The sequence below is a fragment of the Mus caroli genome, unplaced genomic scaffold, assembly GCF_978045245.1.
Source record: "Mus caroli unplaced genomic scaffold, Mus_caroli_1 scaffold_19, whole genome shotgun sequence".
NCBI classification, from domain to species: domain Eukaryota; kingdom Metazoa; phylum Chordata; class Mammalia; order Rodentia; family Muridae; genus Mus; species Mus caroli.
In genome coordinates this window covers 63,345,571-63,368,306 of record NW_028227274.1, presented here as the reverse complement: position 1 = coordinate 63,368,306, position 22,736 = coordinate 63,345,571, and the positions used below count along the sequence as shown (strand labels likewise).

The 22,736-nt window shown below is 45.8% G+C and overlaps 1 protein-coding gene across 7 annotated transcripts in view; it reads right to left on the bottom strand.

The window, feature by feature from the left end:
• Nucleotides 1-22,736, bottom strand: part of Nedd4l (NEDD4 like E3 ubiquitin protein ligase) — a 324,332-nt gene that overhangs the window by 151,668 nt on the left and 149,928 nt on the right. The window contains exon 1 of one of the 7 annotated variants that reach the window (XM_029471748.2): nucleotides 14,115-14,215. The exons of 5 other annotated variants lie outside the window; for them this stretch is intronic. The gene's annotated coding sequence lies outside the window, so the exon portion shown is untranslated. Of the gene's footprint in view, nucleotides 1-13,742; nucleotides 14,071-14,114; nucleotides 14,216-22,736 lie in introns of those variants that run through there. One more of the 7 variants, XM_085833668.1, reaches the window with a different exon arrangement.

The following is a 22,736-nucleotide window of genomic DNA, read 5'->3' as shown; positions in this document are numbered from 1 at the left end:
TTGGATGGATCACAGGGCCCCCAATGGAGGAGCTAGAGAAAGTACCCAAGGAGCTAAAGAGATCTGCAACCCTGTAGGTGGAACAACATTATGAACTAACTAGTACCCCTGAGCTCTTGACTCTAGCTGCATATGTATCAAAAGATGGCCTAGTCAGCCATCACTGGAAAGAAAGGCCCATTGGACATGCAAACTTTATATGCCCCAGAACAGGGGAACGCCAGGGCCAAAAAATGGGAATGGGTGGGTAGGGAAGGGGGGAGGAGGGTATGGGGGACTTTTGGGATAGCATTGGAAATGTAATTGAGGAAAATATGTAATAAAAAATATATTAAAAAATTTTAAAAAAAAAGAAAAAAAAAGAAATCTTGTATCACAGAGAATATGAAAATTAAGATATCAGTGAGATCAGATGTTCCATGGATGAAATCCTCACATCCTGTCTCAAACCATGAGTCCTTCTGGAAAGCATCTACTTCAGACAAGAGGAAGGCTTCACTAGCGCTTTCCCTGGGAAGCCATCCGTTCCTGAGGCTGCTCCCAGGAGATGCGGATGCACACCCGTCCTCTACTGCACATGCACTATGAAGACCCGAAAGAGAAATTCGGGAACTACCAGCAGCAGAAGTGACTGAGGAAGTCTGGTTAACCAGAAACTCCCAACACAAGGAACTCTCAACACTGGGCAGCCACAAGTCTCACCTAGAGCAGTGGTCCTCAGCCTTCCCAATCCTGCCATCCTTTAATTCAGCTCCTCATGCTGTGCTGACACCCCCAACCAGAGAATTATTTTATTACTACTTCATAACTCTAGTTATGCTGTTATGAATTGTAATGCACACATCTGATAGGTGACCCCCCCACCCCCACAACAAAGTGGTTGAGACCCCAGGTTGAGAATCGCTGACCAAGAGAGCTGCTTAACTTACAGCCTTCTAGACCTCAACCCTAAATCTTTCAATTCAGAACATCTCATAGGATGCACTTCTGACAACCATCATGGCCTCCTCTTTCCATCTTGCTTCTGCAGGTTCCAGGACAAAGAGCTTATTGGGCTGTGTGTGGAGGATGGGAGGTTAAGGAAAAGACAGCTCAATCGCTAGTGGAGACTGAGGACTCTGACTTTGGGTGGCCTTCTCTTGGTCACCTGATGTTATACACATTTACTAGGGTCACCAGTAGGGCAACCTACAAGGAGTACCTGTAATTATAATTTACCAGCTATCACCACTTGGTGTTTATCTTCATAGGGTGGGGATGGGAGGGAAGCATGTCTAGTACAGGCAAGTCAGGGCCTGCCTATATTATATATATATATATATATATATATATATATATATATATATATATATATATATGTTTTTTTCAATGTAAAGCAAGAACAGTTAAGCAACAGTAAGAGTTCTCCAAGATCTCAGTCCTAAAGGAAACAAGATAAAAAAACAAAAAAACAAAACAAAAAAAAACCTCTTGAGAGACATGATCTCCGTTGGTTTATTCTTATAAGAGTTTGGTGGGAATATCAGATCTGCTTCCTCCCTGGTTAGAGAAAAAAAAAATCATATCAAGTAGGACTTCTTCAGACAAAAGTCGAAGGGTACACTCTGGTTGGTTTATTATACACTGCTTTTATAAAGTAGCCCTGTCCGTCCCTGATTAATAAAGTGATAATGAGACAGAGAGAAAGACAGAACTGTCCTAAAATCAAGTATGGAAAAAGATTTGCAAGTGAGTTGTTCTCTCTCAATCTTGCACGGGAGGTCCCAAGTTAACCCTCAACTGTGTGCTCCTGGTTGAGAGAGACAATATGCTGGGCAGCCAGAAGATATTGGAGTTGGGCTGGTGAGATGGCTCGGCAGGTAAGAGCACTGACTGCTCTTCCGAAGGTCCTGAGTTCAAATCCCAGCAACCACATGGTGGCTCACAACCACCTGTAATGGGATCCAATGCCCTCTTCTGATGTGTCTGAAATCAGCTACAGTGTACTTATGTAAATAATAAATAAATAAATTGCAAGCAGGGTTGGCCAGAGCGAGTGGCGTCAACCAGAGCGAGCAGAGGTTCTAAAAATTCAATCCCAAACAACCACATGAAGGCTCAGTCATCTGTACAACTACAGTATACTCACATACATAAAAATAAATAAATCAAAGAAGGAGAAGGAGGAGGAGGAGGAAGAAGAAGAAGAGGAGGGGAAAGAGAAGGAGAAGAAGGGGAAGGAGAAGGAGAAAGAGAAGGAGAAGAAGAAGGAGGAGAAGGAGAGGGAGAAGGAGAGGGAGGAGAAGGCGAAGGAGGAGGAGGAGGAGGAGGAGGAGGAGACGACTCCCCGCTAAAGATGGCTTACTCCAAATGGCAGAGGTGCTTAGGGAATTCAGCCCTTACTAACTAACCCGAGCGGAAAGACTCCTTTAATTAAGGTGGGGAAGAGTCTTCCTGGCCAGAAGTGTGGCTTATTTTTACTTGTGACCAATGCGACCTCGTCTTTATGGAAGGGGGAAACTGACATGGACAGAGGGGGAGACACAGAAGGCGGTCCTATCAGGGGGAGGCTGCATCTACATGCCAAGAACACAAAGTGCTGCTGACTGTCACCTCAGTCAGAAAGCAAGGAAGGAGTCATGACAGAGTCCTGCACATATCTCCTGACAGGTGGCTTCCAGGACAGTCAGGCACTAAGTGTCTTTGGGCAGGCACCCAGCCCTGGTGCTTTGTAACAGCAGTCTTAGCAGAATAGAATCCCTTAAAGTTAGCCTTTATGGGAAGCCGAGAGGGACAAATAGGTTACAGAATGCCTTTTACTCCTTTTGGCTCTGTTATCACAGAACATCTCCAGTGGAGGCTGGGGCAGGGACCACAGACAAACATTATCTCTGCAGCTTTATTACATAGAAATGCAAGCTGGTGACTGTTTGCTGACTTTTGCTCTCGAAAGTTTCCAACACAGCAACGGAAATGTATTTAGTCTTCGGGACTTTATGGCCTTTGGAAGTGCACATAAGGGCATGAGAACTGGAACGAACCTGTGGGGTCCCCGAGAGAGACTGAATGTGCTAAGAGATCACAACCACAAGATCACCTATGAAACCCTAATGTTACAAAGGGTCAAAAGCAGTCCCTCAAGGCTCAGAGACACCATTTGAAAGGTCTTTTTTTTTTTTTTTTTTTGGTAGTTTCATCTTCAAGCATGTTAGCAGGCAAGCAAACTACCAAATCTTGAGTGCTGTGGCAAACTCCAAACAGAATTGGAGAGAGGGAAACAACTGCATTACAAAGAACAGGAAAAGGGCTAGATTCTAGTACTCCCACTCCCAGGTCTAAAGGGATAGCTATCCAGGTAGACTCTCCCACTTAGGCGGTCAATATGTAGTAGGTGCCTATGTTTAACTTCCAGGCCCATATACTATCAAGAAAGAAGCTCACAGAACTTACTGCACTAAAAGCTAGTTAACCCACACCAGGATGAACAGCATCATCCCTTGCCAAATCTACCAAGCACCCTGGGGATTGTTCTCTGTGTCCAACTCATCTGAAGGATAGTTGGGTCTTGGCTTTGGCTTCTTAAATCTCATAGAAATCTGAGACGTATTTAGATTTTTTTTTTTCAAAAAAAGATCTTCCCTTAAATGACCATATTAGATGTTGAAAGACCACTCCAGGACCTAGTGTAGACTCTACATAGTCATCAAGAGGGTACTGTATTCTCATTCATAGTCTCTCTCGTTAACATGAATGCTTGACCACTGCAAATTTTCCCTACTGGATAGAGGACCTCGTTTTATGGATAGTCTACTTTTCCCTGACCATGGAACCCTCAAGAAGAGTTCAATCATGGGATACAAGCACAGTAAAAGTCAGGAGTTCAAGGGGAACAACTTGTACTTCTCTCCCATAATAGCTGACATCAAACTTCTACTATATTTGACAACTAGAACGTGGGATCCTTCATTTCCTTTTGCTGTATGCTTCATTCTTTCTAGTTGACAGGAAGTGGCGTATCCAGCCTGGTCCATTTGCCCACAGCCACATCTGCCTTTACTCTCTAATGATGTCAGCGTAACATTCTCCAAGCATTCTGCCCCACTGCACCTTGTAATTCGTTCTGATGCATTCTGGGGCTTTCTTCTCTCCTTACCTCTACAGCTATCCACTGCCTAAGCTTCACGCAGCCTGGATCTCTTCCATACGAACCACCCATAATAACCTGCATTTCCATTCTCCACATTCCTGTAGTTATACCTGCGGAGCCCCCTCCTTCCCACAGCTCAAGCGCCTTTCCACATCCTGTGTTCCTTCCAAGGTCCTAAATCTTCATTCTCTCAAACTAAGGCCACCGTTTAGATCTGAGGCTCCTGAATATTTCACAGAACCCTGTAGAAAATGGGTCCCCAATGTGTGATCTGTAGATGGCTGACTTCTTGCCAAACGTTATGAGGAAGGTGGCTTCTCGGAGTTTTATTACATTTAGAAAAATCACAACTTGCCTAAGTTGCTAAAATGTGGAATTTTCAGCAATTTTTATCTCCTATCTGTCATGCATAACTAAGGACAGAATTGATTTTCCACACAAATCTCACTATCTTTAACTTGCTTCTTCATATCTTTTTTTAACATGTGGGATCTCGGGGTTATTAGAGTATCATAGTGTATAAGACAAAATGCATGCACTCATGCAGGCACTAGGGGGAAGCTTCGCAGTAAAACTCACTGATATGACCAGACACCAAAGAGTAAAGTCTTGGGGAAGCACTACTATTGGTGGCCTCACTGGGGGTGGGGTGGGGGCAGGGCACAGATGGACGAAATGACAGTTCATTCCAGAAATCAGGATTAGAGGATTGGTTGTCATTTCATATGTAGAGAAAGAGCTCACACAATGAGCAACAGTCTCCAGCTCCTGGCATACAGAGCAGACTTCTTCATCCGGGGGCTGATGTTCTCAGTGGTGCCTTGCAGCTTGTTTTCCATTCCCTTTCATTCAGTCCAATGTGCATGCTCACACACAAAACAAACTCTTGCAGAGCTCTCAGTAAAGGCAAACAAACGAACCTCCAATGTCTGCTGAGCCCACACGGAATACAATACTGCCACACCAACAACACTTCTATCATATCTGTGTCACATGGGGGAGTGGCCAGCATTGCCAGCGGTATGGCCTCTCTTCCTACATCATCATTTGAGAACAAACAGCATGCTGGAATGCTGCAGGTGATGCTCCTCTCTGTCAAGAAGGACGACACCTGGCAGCTGTCCTACATCATCCATCAATAACAAATCCCGAGGCCGTGAACTGGGTCTCCTTTGAGTGAGCATCCTACGGCCATGTAAGAAATGGTCTTTGTAAAGGAAAGACTATATACTGTAGCAAAATACCAATTAATCCCTACTTAGACTCACACTCCATATGCCATAGTCTATCATTTGGAGGAGATTCTGAAAGTTAAGTAGGTCCTATGGAGACCATACAACAGGAGGGAAAGACCTCCTCTTTTCTATGATCAGTATAGATGTCCCACATTGGAGGAATGGGGTTCCACCAGTACTGTACATAGAAATCACTCAGGGATCTGATCAAAAGATACTCTCTGGTCCTGGAGTGAGATGCCTGAAGCCAGCAGTCCTACTGGTGAGTATGAAGAGTCTCCAAAGACAATCTGAATACAACTGTCTTGCGAAAGAATGTAGGCAGGCATGCAAGAGTACACAGACTCTTGTCAAGAACTCAGACCTTAAAACAGGGTGTGGTGGTGCATGCCTGTAATCTCAGCACCCAGGAGGTGGAAGCAAGAGGGCCAGAAATTCAAGGTCATCGAGGCTGGGCTAGGCGCCAGACTTTTCTCCATAAAATGGGGATAGGAAAGAACTCAGACTTACAAACCTTCAAGTTCAATGCCACTGTTCCCTAGGCTTCATCATCTGCCTCTCTCCACTCTGCAGGTCTCTCTGGCTACTCTCACTTGAACCCTGAAGTATATCTCTTCCTCTAAGATCATTAACCATTGAGTCTAATCAGGCTCTTAGGGCATACAGAAGGGCCCTCCTAGCCATCCCATAGATTAAATACCTGAAGGATAGAAGTTTTTCCCACTGAGTTTTTGTTAACTTGGCACAAGTTGGAGTATTTGGGGAGAGGAAACCTTCTTGGAAACAATGTTCCTACCAGACTGCCCCATGGACAAGCCTTGTGGGACAATTCCTTGGTTTGTGATTGATATGAGAGAGTCCCGTCCACTGTGAGTGGTGCCAGCCCTAGGCTGGTGGTCCCGGGAACTGTAAGAAAGCCAGTAAGCATCCTCTGTGACCTCTGCATCAGCTCCCTGACTTGTCCTTCATGATAAACTACAAGGTGCAGGATGAGATAAAGCCTGTCCTTCTCGAGTTATTTTGGGCGTGGTGTTTTATCAGGACGGTATAGACCCCAAGTAAGACAAGCCTCAAACCCCAACCTCTTCTACACCTGGTTAAATAAGGCTGATTGCCGACACTCATCTTTAAGCTAAGCATGCTGGGCTCGTTCCATTCACTGGCACTTTGAAACCTAAAACAGAAAGTCCAACCACGTGGCAACCAAGTCTGCCCAGCTCTAGAACTTCCTGCTGCCCCGTTTGCTCGGCTCTGGCAGTCCAGCCTTCCGACATCATCTTTCGTGTGTTTCGTTCCTATCTGTTCTCAGCATACCACGTTTCACTCTCTGCTAGATATGCCTTCCCCTACCGTGTCTGCATACACCCTTGAAGACACTATGCCCATATCCATCAGGATAGCAACCATTTACTCTTTCTCCATTTCTGCTGCTGTTCCAGGAGCTCTCTGCAAACATGGGCATGTCTTGGTCATTTGCATATTTCATATTCCAGTCACACAGCGAGCCCGCAACAATATACTCCTTAGAGGGTAGGGTACTGGTTCCCACCGCACATTAGGCATTTTAGAAAATAGAGGATAAAGGTGTGTGTAGAGGGAGGGAGGGAGGGAGGGAGGGATGGAGAGGTACAGACTCCCTATTCGTATTCTGGACCCTACAGATTAATATTCTGGGGTGCAATGTTTTAAAGGTAAAATTAAATTGGATTGCCAGCCGCACAAATGCATTCACTGGAGATTTCTTGGTTGTTTTTCCAATGTTGTGCCTAAAACAAAGAAGTCTAATAGCCATGAACCAGAGGTTGTAAGTGAAGGCTAATCCACCCTTAAAGAGTAATTGATAAGGGATTAAAGCTAAATAAAACCACAGCAGAACGTGCAACTGCGGCATGTTGAACACCATAAGCCAGTCCTGGCCACTAGGCAGGAGACCCACAGTGAACAAATCAGTGGCTGTCCTGAGAATTAGCTATCGGGAGCGTCACCAAGTCACTGCTGTAGACAGACCTCCTCCTGTCACGGTGGCTAGGGTCAAACTACAACCCGTAGAAAAGCAAACTGGAGAGACGGGCAATTAACTTTGCCCTCTAAGCACTAATGAGCCACCCAGGCAATGCCATTGTACTCACGCAGTAAGGTGGAGCCGAGGTGACCTATAGACAGCTCACCTTCAGTGCAGCATTGACAAGTCATAAAAAACCACAAGTCCTAGCAAGCTCACTTCAGGATCGAATCAAGTCCTTGTGGCTACTCACAGGACAGCTCTTGGAGCCCAGCTTTCTCCTTCCCTCCCTTCATTACTCATGGAGACCTGCAACGTGTCAATTGTCCAGAACCCCTTGGAAGAAGACAGAGGAAACTCCCTACCTCCTGGAGCTTTTATCCTAGCAGGAAGGGGCAATTAAGAGACGGCAACCAAGGCAGAATAATCGATGTACACAGGTTCCAAGATGATTGCCAGAAGCAGAGAAGGGAGGAGTCCCATGTGAAGAGGGATGCAGGCCATTGGGAGAAACTTCCTGGGACTGTGCAGTTTCTATGAGGAGTACCTTGAAGGGAGTGTACCATGGATCATCAAGAGTTATCCATTTCACAGAGACAGGCAGGCCTTTCCCTACTCCCCTTCAGTGGCTGGCTTGGTTCCCATGACTTGGGGTGACACAGCAAGGTAAAGACAACTACGCCCACTGGAGTAAGAGATGGCCAGGTTTACACTCAACTCTGCCACTTGTGACTCAAAATAGCCAGACATCACCATCTTCATTTCACTAACAGTGGCATGCTATCTATGGGCTGGAGTGTGTGTGTGTGTGTGTGTGTGTGTGTGTGTGTGTGTGTGTTTTCAGGTTCGACTCTCACTCCAGCCCCGTAGAGCCGCCAGCTTTGAGGAGCTGCCAGCTTGTTGATGTTGCTTAGATTGAGATGACGGTCACTGTCTGCTGTCTCTTAAAGAGCTGAGAAAAGCTTCCTTTATTTATTTCCAGCGGGGGTGAATGCATTAGTTCAGGAGTGAACAGAGCTGCATCTCTTCTTGTGGACTCCCACTTGCTTCTCTCCTAGCATTTATCCTTTAGGTGCAGAGTGACAAGTTACCAGGCTAGACTCTGTAGCTGTGGCAATGGATCCTAATCCTAAGGGGAAAACCGGGGCTCTGAGGTCACCTCATCTAACACAACTTCATAAACAAAGAGACCATGAGTCCTCTGTGCCAGGTCACAAAAAAAAAAAAAAAAACTTAGGACAAATGGTTAAGACTCAGTGGGCACCTGTGGCTCCACTCTGTTCTTCTCATTCCCACCCAACCCCTACTCTAAACCTCTCTAGTTCAGGGACTTCTCTTCTCTTCCCTCCACTCCCCTCCCCTCCCTTCTCTTCCCTCAGCTTCTCTTTCCCATATAAACTGGCCACAGGCTCTCTTGATCCTCCCCTCTTGGATCCTGGTCCCCACTCTTGCCTCTCTCTTCTCATCCTCTTGCTTGCTGCCCCTCCCCCTCCTCTCATGGCCCTGTTCAGTCTGGACCCTTCCACATGCCTCTGGCTGTACTCTCCTCATATCTACCGTAAAAGCCTTCTCCTCAGCCATACCTAGGAACAGTCAAGTCCTCATTTCATTCACTCTGACCGTCCATGAGCCAGACATACCTTTGATTCTTCTGTTACCTGCTGTTCCCTCTGAATAATTTCGTTCATTCTGGGGCTTTCCCACAGGTGCTGAGGCGAGAACTTCTAGTTTCCATATCAAATGGATGATTCTTGAGTATCCTCCGGGATGGATGGAGAATTTGCTTTCCCGGTAAACATCTTTTTATTCTGCTCTAAGATCAATGGCCATTCACCCTCCAGGAAGAATATCTTACAGCTTTCCCTGGGAGCGATCCTTTTAGAGATTTGTTAAAAAGCAGGCTTCTGACCACAAAGCTAGGTCAGCCCCCACTTACATTCTAATCCTGACCAGTTGGACTGGACAACAGGAGGAGCTACCAGACAGAAGAAACCCCAACCACTTAGAGAAGCGCACCCACATGTGTAATTGTCATTCCCTCCCTAGACTGCTTCTCTTTATGGCTCCTAACCCTATCATAAGTATATGATCTGTAGACTCGAGTATTACAGTTAGTCAGGCCCAGCAGGCTGACAGTTCCCTGCAGGCAGAGAGGCAAGCCCCTGGCTCAGGCCCTAATGAGCTCGTGGCCTCTCCAGCACCTGTGCTGGGAGTAAACCCCAGAGGACTCAGTACATATGGGTCGGAGAAATGAGTGAGTTTCACCTTACAGCCTGGAAACAAGCCGCTGACACTCTCAACTGGTGCCTTCTCCATTAGGAACTCGGGGGATGCTTTTGATTTTGTTCTCTGATCACGTGTCCTCCCTCCCCAAACATAGATAAGCAGAGCTAAAAATAGATATGTATAAACACAACAAGCCAGCAACTTAATTATCACTCGGGGAGGACTCAGGATTAGGCAGCTCCAGGAGGCTGTGGAGCAGGCAGAAGAAGAGGATGCTAGAGCAGCAGCTGTGGGTTGCACCGTGTGCCATCCACTCTTCAGCTCAGTCTTGCTGTGAGCTTCTGTGATTCCTTTCCATAACTGGGTAAAGCTATGGAGCTTTACCATCCAATCATCTAACCCCGCGTCACAGGCAGCATTAAGTTTTTATGGCGCTTTTCCTAACAAGGAATGAATGCACCCTCTCTGGGGAGTCTCACCTCCAATAGGAGGTGACAGGGCCTTGACTCCCGTCTTCTTCTCTCCTGCCCTTTTCTCTGTATGTCCCAGATACTCGTCCCCACCAGCTCCTGTCACCATTCTTTTCTTTTCTAGAAGCAGGGCTCCTCTGACATACCCAGGAACAGAATAACTCGGCCTGGCCTGCAGGATTTCCCACCAACAAGGAATCAAGAAGCAACCTAATTCATTGAGACCAGCTACCAAAAGCAGGCCACCTACTTTACCAGCCATCTGATTAGGCTTACAAATGAAGTCTTTGAGAAACACCTTCACTCTGCCCATTGCACCGCTAATATATAAAATAAACCAAGTAAAAAATAATTAGAATATAATTTAAAAGAATACTAGTCCAACAAAAACTGACAAGTGTAAGAGATACATTCCTCAGTAGCTAAAGTGATAGCTACCATTCATTCTGAAGTGCCGGAATAATAAAGAAATTATTTTTAATCAATGAGCAAGGCAGTGCTTAAACCATGTGTTCAATGAGTTAGTTACTTAAATACAATACTAGACAGAACAAATCTATCTCAGGTAAAACATTCACTCCTTTGACCTCAGATCTCATTCTATTGAAAACCTCAACAAAACAGGGTAGAACGTAGAATAGAGTTAAACTCTAGAGGCCTGTCACACTTGACAAAGCCCTTACAACGCCAGGCTTCCTTGACTCTGAAGCTTACATCCTGATAATAGAGTGGAGTGTTTCAAACCTCTACACTGGCAAAGGTCCCAAATATTATGTCCCCGGGATTCTGAAAGGCCTCTGCCCAGGAATTCCTGATCACGAGCCTTCCAATTCTGTGACAAGGTTTGTAGTCACTGACCAGGGTCAGAAGAGGCTGTTTATAATCACATGTGATTCTCTCTGCCTGCAGCGGGCCACATGAGTAAGAGCTGGTGAGTGAGACAGCTTACATCACTGAAAGTGGACTGTGTTAGGTAGTGAGTGCTGGCCAGTGAGCACACTTGAATCTGCCAGGTCTGTATTTTCACTTGGTCTGAAATTCCATTCTTCACTGCCAGGGGTTGGTGGGGGGTGGGGTAGGGTGGGGTGGGGTGGGGCATATCATGTGCTTTTCCAGAAATGTCCACACTCTTTTCCATTTTCTAGAAGGAAAATCAATCCTTTGTTTTCAGAGGCAGGGACAGATCGGGGGCGGGACTGGGGGGATGTCAATCAGCAGCTAGACTCTGAACCTTCTTCCAGTAACTGAGGTGAACGGAGCCGCTGACCTGTGTCTCAGATGGAAGCAGGTAGTCTGTGATTACCTGACTATGTCCCACAGTTAGTTGGGCGGATTCACTTCTGGGAACCACTGCCCACTGCTGGGAGGAAGAAGGGTGATGCCAGGATTTCAAGAAAGGTGGTTAACAATCTCCTTGGATTTCAAGACTGCGGGTGGGGATCTTCATTCGTGCCTAGGCAGCCTTTCTTAACCTCTGGGTCGTGACCCCTTTGGTGATCACTTAGCAGATAACCCTGCATATCACATACTTATATTGCAATTTGTAACGGTAGCCAAATTATAGTTATGAAGTAGCAACAAAAATAATAATATGGCTGGAGTTCACCAAATCGAGAAACTAAACTGTCGCGGCATTGGGAAGGTTGAGAACCACTGGCCTGGGGGATGGTACGGCTCTGGGGACCTGACTGTCCAATGTCCATCCGCGCCCCCTTTGTGCCCCTCAGAATCCAAATAGGTCAGGAACAAGTGAAACACAAATATTTACTGAGGTGAGGGCATGCCAAGTGGCCCTCTGCGGAATTCTGAGCTACCAGGGAGGGACACAGTCCAAATAGATTCTGGAAAAAAAAAAAAAACACAGGGCTGAGAACACGTGCTCTTGCTGTGGCTCCGAGGTGAGTGACCTCGGAAACCTGGATGCTAGGTGGCCCACCTGTAAGTGAGCCCTCTGCATAAGTACAAAATGACGTCAGCAGCAGCCAACTCCAGGGGAAAGATCTCTGCCACCTTACGTAAATACCTGACCTTGAAAACTACTTTGGAAAATCCCTAGCAGGTTTAGACTAATAAAAAACAAAACAAAACAAAACAAAACAAAACAAAATACCCACAAAAAACCTGAAAAGCACCTGGAATGAGATAAAGAAAACCAAGCCAGCCCTCCACCCCCAAACACCACCTATGGGCAAGGAAGTCCCCTTCCATGCCCCAGGAATGCCAGCATCTCAGGCCAGCCAACAGCCCTTCTGGGCTATGGTATCCATACTTCTCAAGGGTTTATGGAACTCTTGCCTTGCATCCTCTCCTCTTGAACAGTTCCCAACACCAACAACCCAGCATTCTGAACAAATGTGTGGTTTTAAAAGCCACATTCAGTTGCAATACTGACTCCACAAAGTCTTCTTGAGTAGAAAAGCCAATTTTTCCTGAAAACAGGGGCTGTGAAAACGCATGAGAAAGCTGCCACCACCGCCGCCGCTGCAGCTCCTGTCTCTTCCCTCTTGTCTAATTAAATAGAAACCCTCTTTCCCTCATCTCCTGACACCACAGTCACTGGATTCAGCTTTGCATGGGCAATCATGTCCTCCGCACATCTCTGACAGTGCTTATTTCCCTTTTCTTTATATAAGTTCAGTTATTCCTCCACTCACCTTAGCCAGAAATTACTTCAAATGCATATAGACAACGTACTTTTCAATGTGAAATAAAATGGTGTCCTGACTATAGCTTTTAACACGTCACATTTCGGATCCATCCACATCCCTTTAGATCCTCCTAGCTGTCTTAACACAACACTATCAGAATACCCATGGAAAGTAACCAGGCTCATTAACAGAAGGCGTGGCCCATACTCATGTATTCCAGGCTTATGGATACACTACTAAACTAACAGTTTATGAATCACCAAATGAGACGGTAAAGAAACAAATATCACATGTTAATCACACCGAGAATTTGCATGCATGAGTAACACACATGAGAAATGACAACTAAACACGAAAGAATAATTCAGTTGAATGTGTTCTGGCCTATCACTGTGATTCTCTCAAAAATTTTATTTTTATAAATTCAGTAACTTATACTAAGTTACATAAGCCAAGTCCTGACGGAAGTAAGACTTCTAAGATCTGAATGTAAACTACGAGTCTCCCAAGTAAACCACTACATGACCTAAGATGGAATTTCACTGGAAGCCAAGGACGGCTGGTACTACCCTCTTCTCCAGTGAAACGTCACAGGAATAGGAATTCAACACATGACAGGAAGGGTTGTGAGTGTTCTGCCCAAAACAACAACTTCTAAATCAGAGAACGATATTCACAGGATTTAATCCGTGACCCTCTTCATTAGATATAAAAGACACCAAGAGGAACTTTCCTATGTTCCTTTAGGAGATGAACACTACACATTTTTCTAAACCGTCAAGACAGAGAAGAAAGCAAAAACAGACCAGGGTTCGTGTCATAGCCGCCTTTATGTTTGTCTGCCAACCCTTCTACACATGAGGAAGAATTCCACCAGTTCTCGATAACCCTCAAAGGCATTTACAATGGGAACTCTTGGTACATGTTAGGGTAACATCGCCGATAGGAAAACGGTATTACGACAAAAATCATGCTCTGTGCCAGTGGATGCCGTACACCCACACAACGAACTTACAGTGGTGCCTTTGTTCTTACCTGTGGTTGTCCTCGAGAATCAAGACAAACAAGGCATGTGCTGCTGGACTGGCGTTGATAGAAGTCTACCTGGGCAACCCTGGGGCACCCTGTCTGGTCTTCTGCCTTCCTTGCTCCAAAGTAGTGTATGCACCACGCACCTCTGGAGGCACTCTGAACACCGGCAAGTTTTAACACATCTGAGAAAGCCTCCCAGAAGCTAGCTGCTTAGGCTGATGAGTCACTTCAGCAACAGCTCGACCAGAATGCTTCTTGGTGGGAACAAGGGACTCAAGCCAAGCTCCACCCAGTCCCTAGCTAAGGCTAGATTATCTCCACCCAGCTCAGCAATTAGCTGAAATCCTCTTACCCAGTGCCCTACAGTCAAGTTACCTGTGCTTGTTTTTACAGTATCTTCTCTCCAAGCGACAGTCCTCTAAGGTTGTTGAACCTTGTATGGGATGCGAGCACAGGTCACGTAATCTCTGGTCTGTCTGGCTTGCTTAGAGCACTGGTTCTCTGGGCACTTCATCCACAGGTCACAGCTTTTGTTCTGTCCTTTTAGCCGAGCCCTACACCAAACAGCTTCGAAATCACAACTTCCTGGCTCTCAGAGAGCTTAAAGCAGCCACAAAAATAACCATCCTATGACTAGCGCACTGAAAAGGAACAGCAGGTGAGATTGGGTATTTCAGGAAAGGTGAGTTCTGACTACACAGCCACAATCCCAATCCCCCTTCCCCCAAGGGGCCCAGAGCCTGAAGCTCACTGCCTTGCCCTCTGTGTACATGACTCAGTTTGGGCAGCCTGATCACCACCTGTCCTTGGTTTGCTGTGTGTTGTGATAAAACAGAGACCAAAGCAACTTGTGGATGGACAGAAGGGTCTACTTCCCTTACACTTGCTGCTCATTGCCTGCCACAGAGGGACGCAAGCAGAAACTCAAGGCACAAGCTAAAGAGGTCACAGAGGAATCACAAATCCCTGTGAGCAAACACACCTAAAAAGATGTGTAAGGTAGGGGTGTAGGTGTGTGTATGTGTGTTGGGGGGGGTAGTTTACCTCTTCAACATAAACAAAGAAAGCACTGGGCTGGAGTCATTTCAGGAAATGCCAAAGTGTTAGCCATGTAAGCAGGAAGACCTCAGTTCCATCCTTCAGAATATATATATATATATATATATATATATATATATATATGCATGCATACACACGCACACACACACACACACACACACACACATATATATGCATGGTAGTGTCTATCTGTAATCCCCTCACCGAGGAAGTTGAAACAGCCAGATTACCTGGAGCTCACTGGCTAGCCAGACTAGCTCTCTTAGAGACCTCCAGGTCAGTGAGAGAACCTGACTCAAAAGTCAAGGTGGACAGCGCTGGAGAAATGACCCTGGAGGGTGTTCTCTGGCCTCCATACAAATGTGTATGCATCTGAACACATGTGTGTGTGTGTGTGCACACACAAGCGATTGAAAGTACCTCTTGTTAACATACTTTCTAAACTGCACCCCACAGTCACCTGGCAACAGGCAGGTAGGCCTGGCCCACTATAAAAGGGGCTGCTTGCCCCCTCCTCTCTCTCTTGCTTCTTGCTTTCTTGTTCCCCCTCTCTCTCCCTTCCCTTCCCCCCTTTCTCCATGTGGTCATGGCCAGTCTCTACTTCTCTACTCTCTCCTTCTCACTGCCTTCCTCTGCCTCTCCTACCCTCTTAACCCCCTCTCCCCATGCCCTGAATAAACTCTATTCTATACTATACTGTCCTGTGGCTGGTCCCTCAGGGGGAAGGGATGCCTTGGCATGGGCCCGTTGCGACATCCCCTTCCCCCACACCTCACCACACCCCCATAGAACAGATTCTTATACCGCTTTATCTTTTTATAATCACACTTCTGCTTCCCGTTAAGTGCAATTCGTGGTGGGTTGAGCCCCAGTGTAGATAGGATCTTTAAAAAGTTAATATGAGTTAAAATAAGGTCAGTTGGGCAGGTCCTAACCCAATGTGATGGTGTTCTTATAAAAGGTAAATGAAGACACACACAGGCAGTGGGAAGGCTGGGAGAAGATGGCCTTTGCCTTCAAAGGAGAGAGAGAGAGAGAAATGACCAACCCTGATTTCGAACACCTTGACTTTAAGACCTCTAGGCCTAAAAATAAATAAATAAATAAATAAATAAATAAATAAATAAATAACCTCTAGGCCTGCAGAACTAAGAGGGAAAATATGTGTGATACTGAAGCCAACCAGCCTGTGGGACTCTGTTCTGGCAAATGTTAGGTAAGTGACAACTCGTGCTATGTATTAGGATGAAAATGCCATCCACATGGACTCCTGGTTCACACCAGTGCACTTCATTCACTCCAGGATCCATCTGGAAAGCGGGGCAGAAAAACGTCACTCTGAAAAGGGCAAGACCTTTCTGTCTCCATTAAGTGTTCCCCTCCACTTCAGTCAAACACGGTGCCCAGCTCAACTGAATCCTTCACTGGAGTCCATAGAAACCAGTTTATTGTTGAGCCTTCAATGCAGTCATTAACAATCTCAGAAATAAGAATTTTTTTTTTTTGTTTTGGTTTTTCGAGACAGGGTTTCTCTGTGTAGCCCTGGCTGTCCTGGAACTCACTTTGTAGACCAGGCTGGCCTCGAACTCAGAAATCCGCCTGCCTCTACCTCCCGAGTGCTGGGATTAAAGGCGTGCGCCACCATGCCCAGCTTGAATTAAGACATTTTTTAAAAAGTTTTTAATTGGTAGTGGCCAGAAGTCTATACCCAATTCTTTTTGCCTAAAGAAACTAGAGCCCAATTTTGCTATACACAAGAGTGAGAGCCATGTTCCTACGTAGGACTATCCTACTAGCTTGATCTCCCATGTTTTGTTTCCCCAAATTTACAGCGCCCCTACTTAGACTATAGTGAAAGATGACGTGAACAAGACCTCAGATAACCAAGTGGGCACAGCAGGCCAGAGGGCCTGCCTAAAATAGTTTAGCTTAGCCTTTTAGCCTGGATATTGGGGCTGTGTCAGTCTTGGTTGGCTTTGGTAGGGCACATCTTGTGCACTGTAGGATATATATCTGTATCTCTGTCACTGCCCACTAGGTAGCAGGTCTTCATAGGCATGAGAATGGAGAACAGCTACAGATACTGCACAGTGTACCCAGGAGGCAACTGTGGCTCCAGATAAAGCCACTTCTTGAAGGGACAGGACGTAGAGCATAAGATGGTGGTGGTGGCCTTGGAACCATGGGAGAAGGAATCACAGGATAGCTGTGGATAGGGAAGAATCCAAGGAGTGTGATGGAGGCGTTAGCATCTCCCCAGTGAAGAGGCACATGCCAGGCTGAGAAAAGCAAGGGCTCCAGACCTGATAAACAGGAAGGAGCTGATGTCTTCAGACTGATGCTGCCTCCGTTTCACAATACGGGCAGCCCGCAGTCAGCACCTGGAGGAAAAGAATCAGCAGTCCTTCCCGGCATGGCCCAGAGTCTTCTCTGACCAAGGAGAGGCCCCAGGAAGGACACCTGGGAATGCCACGGAAGGGCCAGCCAGAAGCCTTCCTTCCTGCCTACTTCTTGGAGACAGTTCTTTTCCAGATGACATTTCAAAGTATTATTTACAAGTCACACTGACGCTGCCTGGCTATGGTATAACAGTAAAACGCAGAGAGCTATTCCCAGGCATTGTGGAAGATGAAGCAATAGGATCATAAATGAAAGCCCTGCCTTGGGATGCAGAGGGAATGGAACACTAGCCTAGGGAACTGTGATTCTTTTTCACATATGCAAAGTGAGGGAGGAGAGGGAACAAGAAGGAGGTAAAGGGCTTGCCTAGAATGTACTTGGCCCAGTGTTCAATCCTCAGGAGTGCACATTTTTAAATTATGATGTTCCTACATATCTGTATTATCTGTGATTAAATGTGCAGCTTTGGATGACTCGTGGGCATTCCTGATGTACTACCAAACCACCTGCTCAGTACTGCTTATTATTCTTAGACAACTGGGTTGTTTATAAGCTAGGTCTTATAAACATTATTAGTCAAACCACTTGCTAAATGTGGATTCTGATGGATGGGACTGAGGTTCTCATGCTTGCAAGACAGACTCCTTGGTATTTCATGAAATGAGTCCAGCCCAGTACATTCTATCTTAATGTTAAGAGGCAAACTGTTATTCAGACAGACAGACAGACACACACACACTCACACACACACCCTTGAAATGTAAGGTGTATATTAATGATTTATCTATTTTATAAGTATCATGTGTGTGCACCATGTAGATGCCCATGAGGACCAGAAGAGATGGGAGCCTCTGGAACCGGAGGTGCAGTCAGTGAGAAGCCATCAGATGTGCTGGTGTGGCCTCTGGGAACTGAACCCGGGTCCTCTGCAACAGCAAGTGCTCTTAAACACTAAGTATTGGCATCAGGACCTCCGAAACCTGTGACATCACATAGGTGGGACATGCACACCTGTCACCAAGGCAATAGCCACCATATTCCCAGAATCCACTTGGCTCACCTCCTACCTTTAACTGCGACTACCTCACCATCCATATATAAAGAAAGGCCCCTCTGATCTCTCTCTCTCTCTCTCTCTCTCTCTCTCTCTCTCTCTCTCTCTCTCTCTCTCTCTCTCTCTTTCTCTCGCACCCACACCCACACACCCACACACTTCTCTTTCTGCCACCACCTTACCCCCCCCCCCATAAACCTCATGTAGAACTGTTTGGCCTGGTGTGGTCTTTCTGAAGCCTCCTGAAGCTCACAACACTAAGTCTATCTCTTGAACCATGGAAAAGTATATTTAAAAGATAATTAAAGTTTAGTTAGCATATCCAAAAGGAATATGAATAGTTAAGAGTGACATGAGTCAAAACAAAATCTTAAGAACATAAAATTTGAATTTCTTAGTATACCAAAGATAGTTCAGGCCTGGTGTTTTTATTTTTCTTCTAATCTTAAAAGGATCTGCCAACTAGAGAAACCTTCAGGAATTTTTTCCCTAAAAAGCCTCCATGATTTAACCTATAATATGTAGTCTCTAAGAATTATTAAAAACATAAGCTATCATGAAATGTTTACCATAAAATACTGTTTATGTCAAACTCGCAAACTGTCTCTATATATCTAATTACAAACACAGCCAAAGGGCTGGACAGAAAGGCAACAAGGTGGTGACCAGTTATTTCTCTCTTTCGGGCTGCGTGGATTTATAGGATTTGTGGGATCTATAGGTTTGCCTTTTATCTTTACATTGTATCTGCTATGGTTAATAAAAGGTATTTAAAAATGGTGACATGACTGTACTGTCACTTCGTGAAGGATGAGTAATCCCCCGGGGAGAGAGAACCCAGATGCTTAATGCAGAAGCCCAAGTTTCTCTGTCTTGCTCAGAATCAGCTACAGTAGAAGAAGAGAAACTGGGACACTGGCTGGGGGAGGAAGGAAGCAGAACAAGGATGACTTGGTGCAGGCACAACTCTTTATGTAATGCAGGCAGAGCTTTGTCACCCCAGGTCTTCAGTTTCTTCACAAAGGCCTTCCAACAGACTCTCCTGTCTTGGTTTAGCTTACTGCTCCAATGCCTAACTATAAAAGAGGATGTATGTGTGCTTAGGGTCCTTCGCAGGTTCCCATGATCATGTCCTTAGGCACTTACGAAAATATCAAAAGAAGATTATGGTTTTACCGAGAAGAGGAAAAGGCCCCTGGATTCTCCAAATACCATTCAGTGCACAAGGCTGTACACTGCTCTGTCCAAAGCGTATGGCCTCCAAATCTGTATCTCCGAAAACTTTGGCAGCTTACAGATATGTCCCCATTTGGGAAATGACTATGTTCCTGATTTTGAGTTTCCAAGGACAGTTAGCTAGAACCCCGAAAAAACACATGGACAAACACCATGATGTCCCCTCGACACTGGCCAGTCTCTCAGCTTGCTTGTACTTGGAAGGCTAAGGAGCAAAGAAGACTTCAATAGAGCTTAGGTTCTGCCGCCTCTCCCCTGCACCCCACCCCCACCTCCAATCCCCCATCTAAGGGGCTGTCACACTCTGTTCTTGTCTTTCACTCACACATCCAGCCCATCAGCTGAAAGGGCTCTACAGTCCCAGTGAGCCCCCATCTCTCTCCTCCTTTCCACACCTGAAGCCACCACTACTCTGGTGTTGAAGACATCATCTCCCGCCCTAGGCTAATGCAACAGCCTCCTAACTAGTCAGGGGCCACTCTCACCTGCAACAATAAAAGACAGCAAGCCACACCCATTTCTGGCAACAGGGAGACTCTCAACCATAAAACTACAAATTCCTTCTAATAGTCCACACCGCCCTGAGGGGCCCTGGCTCCTGCCTGCTCCCTAAACCTCATTCTGGGAACTCTCCCACTGGCCTTTCTCCCACTTAAACCTTTCAAGTTCATTTCGACACCCACCTCTTTCTGAATGTGTCTCCTGAAAGTGCCTCATTTTTAAAGGAAGTCCAATGACTATGCTGACAGGAACATAAATAGGAAACGTGTTTAGATCTCAAAATTCTTTTTAGTTAGTCATCCCATTTCCAAGAGGGGAAAAAAAAAAAAAACCCACAAAAACAAAATCCAGTTTAAAACCTTTTGGGTTTGCCCAAAGACATTCACATCTTTTCCCACTTTCTTAAAACATGAACAAAAACAAAACTAGAACCTTCCAGCAGACATGATAAAATAAGATGAGGAACACCCAGAAAACTGAATGTCATTATGTATCACTTGGTGGAGTAAGTTACAATGTTACAAGGGCAATCAGAAAAGCCCACATTTCCTCCCAAAAGGTAAACAGAGAAGCTGCCCAGGTACGCAATGATGCTGTAGTTGATAATCTTTTCCTTCTTTGTGTTTAGACTTAGAAATGTCTGTAAGTTTTCCATTGAGAGGGGAAAACCCCGTTTTATCTTTAACAAGAACAAATAATGCTATAATTGTTAACGTTCCAAGGCTCTACTGAAGGGATATACTGAAGAGCACAATGTTAAACATCTACATAATGATATGTACAATAAACTGGGTGTGTGCCAAGCTTGTGTAAAGAAGTGGTCCAAAAAAACCAATGAAAAATTAACAACCAACTGGACGGGAAGGGACAAAAAGCTACAAGCAAGTACTTTATAGAAAGGAAATAAGAAAGCGCTAAGAGTACTGGACACTTCAACTAATTAAAGACAGAAAAGTGATGGGTTCCCCATCTAGGCTGGCAAAGTAAAAGGAGTGACAAATCAGGGTAATACAAGCACAGGAGAGATGCTGTTCTCAGTGCAAGCACAGGAGAGATGCTGTTCTCAGCACCAGCTGCAGCCAGTAGGAGCTAGTGTGCAACTTACCAGGGTTGTGCTGTGTGGAAGCCTGGCAGCTTTGGGGAGCGTGTCAGCAGGCCAGGCTCTGAAGGATAGATATCCTTTCACTCCATCCTGCCTTTTCTGCTTCCTGGTTTGCGCTAAAAATCCTCTCATCACCTTGAACCTCATCATGCTTTCTTGACCAAAGTGGACTAAAAGGCAGAAGCCCTTGAGTCTCAAGTACCTAAGCTTGCTCTTTTAACTGGGGTGGAGGTGGGGGGGGGGTGACCCATGTGTACATATATTTCCTTGGCCACTGTTCCTCAGGTGTCATACGCCTGCTCCTTTGGCACGCGTTCTCTTGCTGGCCTGGTGTTCACTAGGAAGGCTAGGCTGGTCAGTGGGTCCCAGGGTTCCTCCTGTCTCCACCTCACCGGAACCAGAATTACAGGTGCACATTAGGAGTCCCACCTTTATTTTCACGAGGGTGGGGAGGGGACTATGGCTACTGCAAGCACTTTACCAACTAACTGTATGCCTAGTCTGACTATGGGAACCTTCAGGTTTGATCCAAGATTTAAGACTAGTAATTTTTTTTTTTCTCAGAAACCACAGCTACACCAATAAACCCCATGGGGGTTTTCAAGATAGGGCAGATGTAAGATGGCATCCTAAGCTACATTAATGGGGTTTTGAAAAACACCCAAGCCATTTCACATGCTGGAAAGCAACACATAGACAGGGAGAGAGAGAGAGAGAGAGAGAGAGAGAGAGAGAGAGAGAGAGAAATTTAATTAAGATGCTCAGAAAATCCAGGGAGATATCAGGAGATCAACTCAAGAGCATGCTGGAATAAGAAAAAAAGAACCCACGGTCTAAGAGAAAGGAGCCAGGATTTCTAACCTCAAACCGCAGGCCTCTGCAGCTTCCTCCTCAGGGAAGCCATGGATGCGGTTGACAGGTAAGCCAGCCGGGTAGCAGCTCAGCTGTTAATCTGGCAGGGAGGAGAGGTTTGGCAATCCTGCTGTCCTGTCCCTTGTCATCTGTATCAGCCTCTGCTCCACACCCCCAGCTCAGACCAGGAACATTCCCAGCTCTTCCCCATGCTTACGCTTTGAAGACTCATGAGATCAAAGCCAATCCGACCCAGCACTATGCTAATTCTTCCAGAGGATGAGTAGGATATTACAGAACATGAAATTTCCATAAGCTGGCCATTTTCAACCGATAGCCGTTCTTATCGTCAGGATTGTGCTACTAAAATGGCAAAGTAGATCTATTTATACATAACACTTGTGTGTGCAACTTCTAAAAGACACCGGGATCAAAGCTGCTGAGAAATCAGTGAATTTTATTGTAATAGACACTGGGGTCTGCTTTGCAACAGAGCCAGGTGTCTTACCACATTGTGATGGTTAACCTTGGTCACTGGGGGACACCTGGGAGGTTACACAAGCAGAGCTGAAATTCCATATGTGAATACATTTTTAGTGTATCGACCAAGGCCAGGGAGGGGTGTGCTGCCAATGGAGGAGGAGTAACGTGGGCTGGACCCCAGACAGAACAAAAGGGAAAGCAAGGGTATGGCATTGGCTCTACTGCCTTCCATCATGAGGTGAGAAGCCTCCTCCTTCTTCCTCAAGGTTCAGAGTTGCTTGCGGCCCCAGGTGATGGAGACAGCTACCCA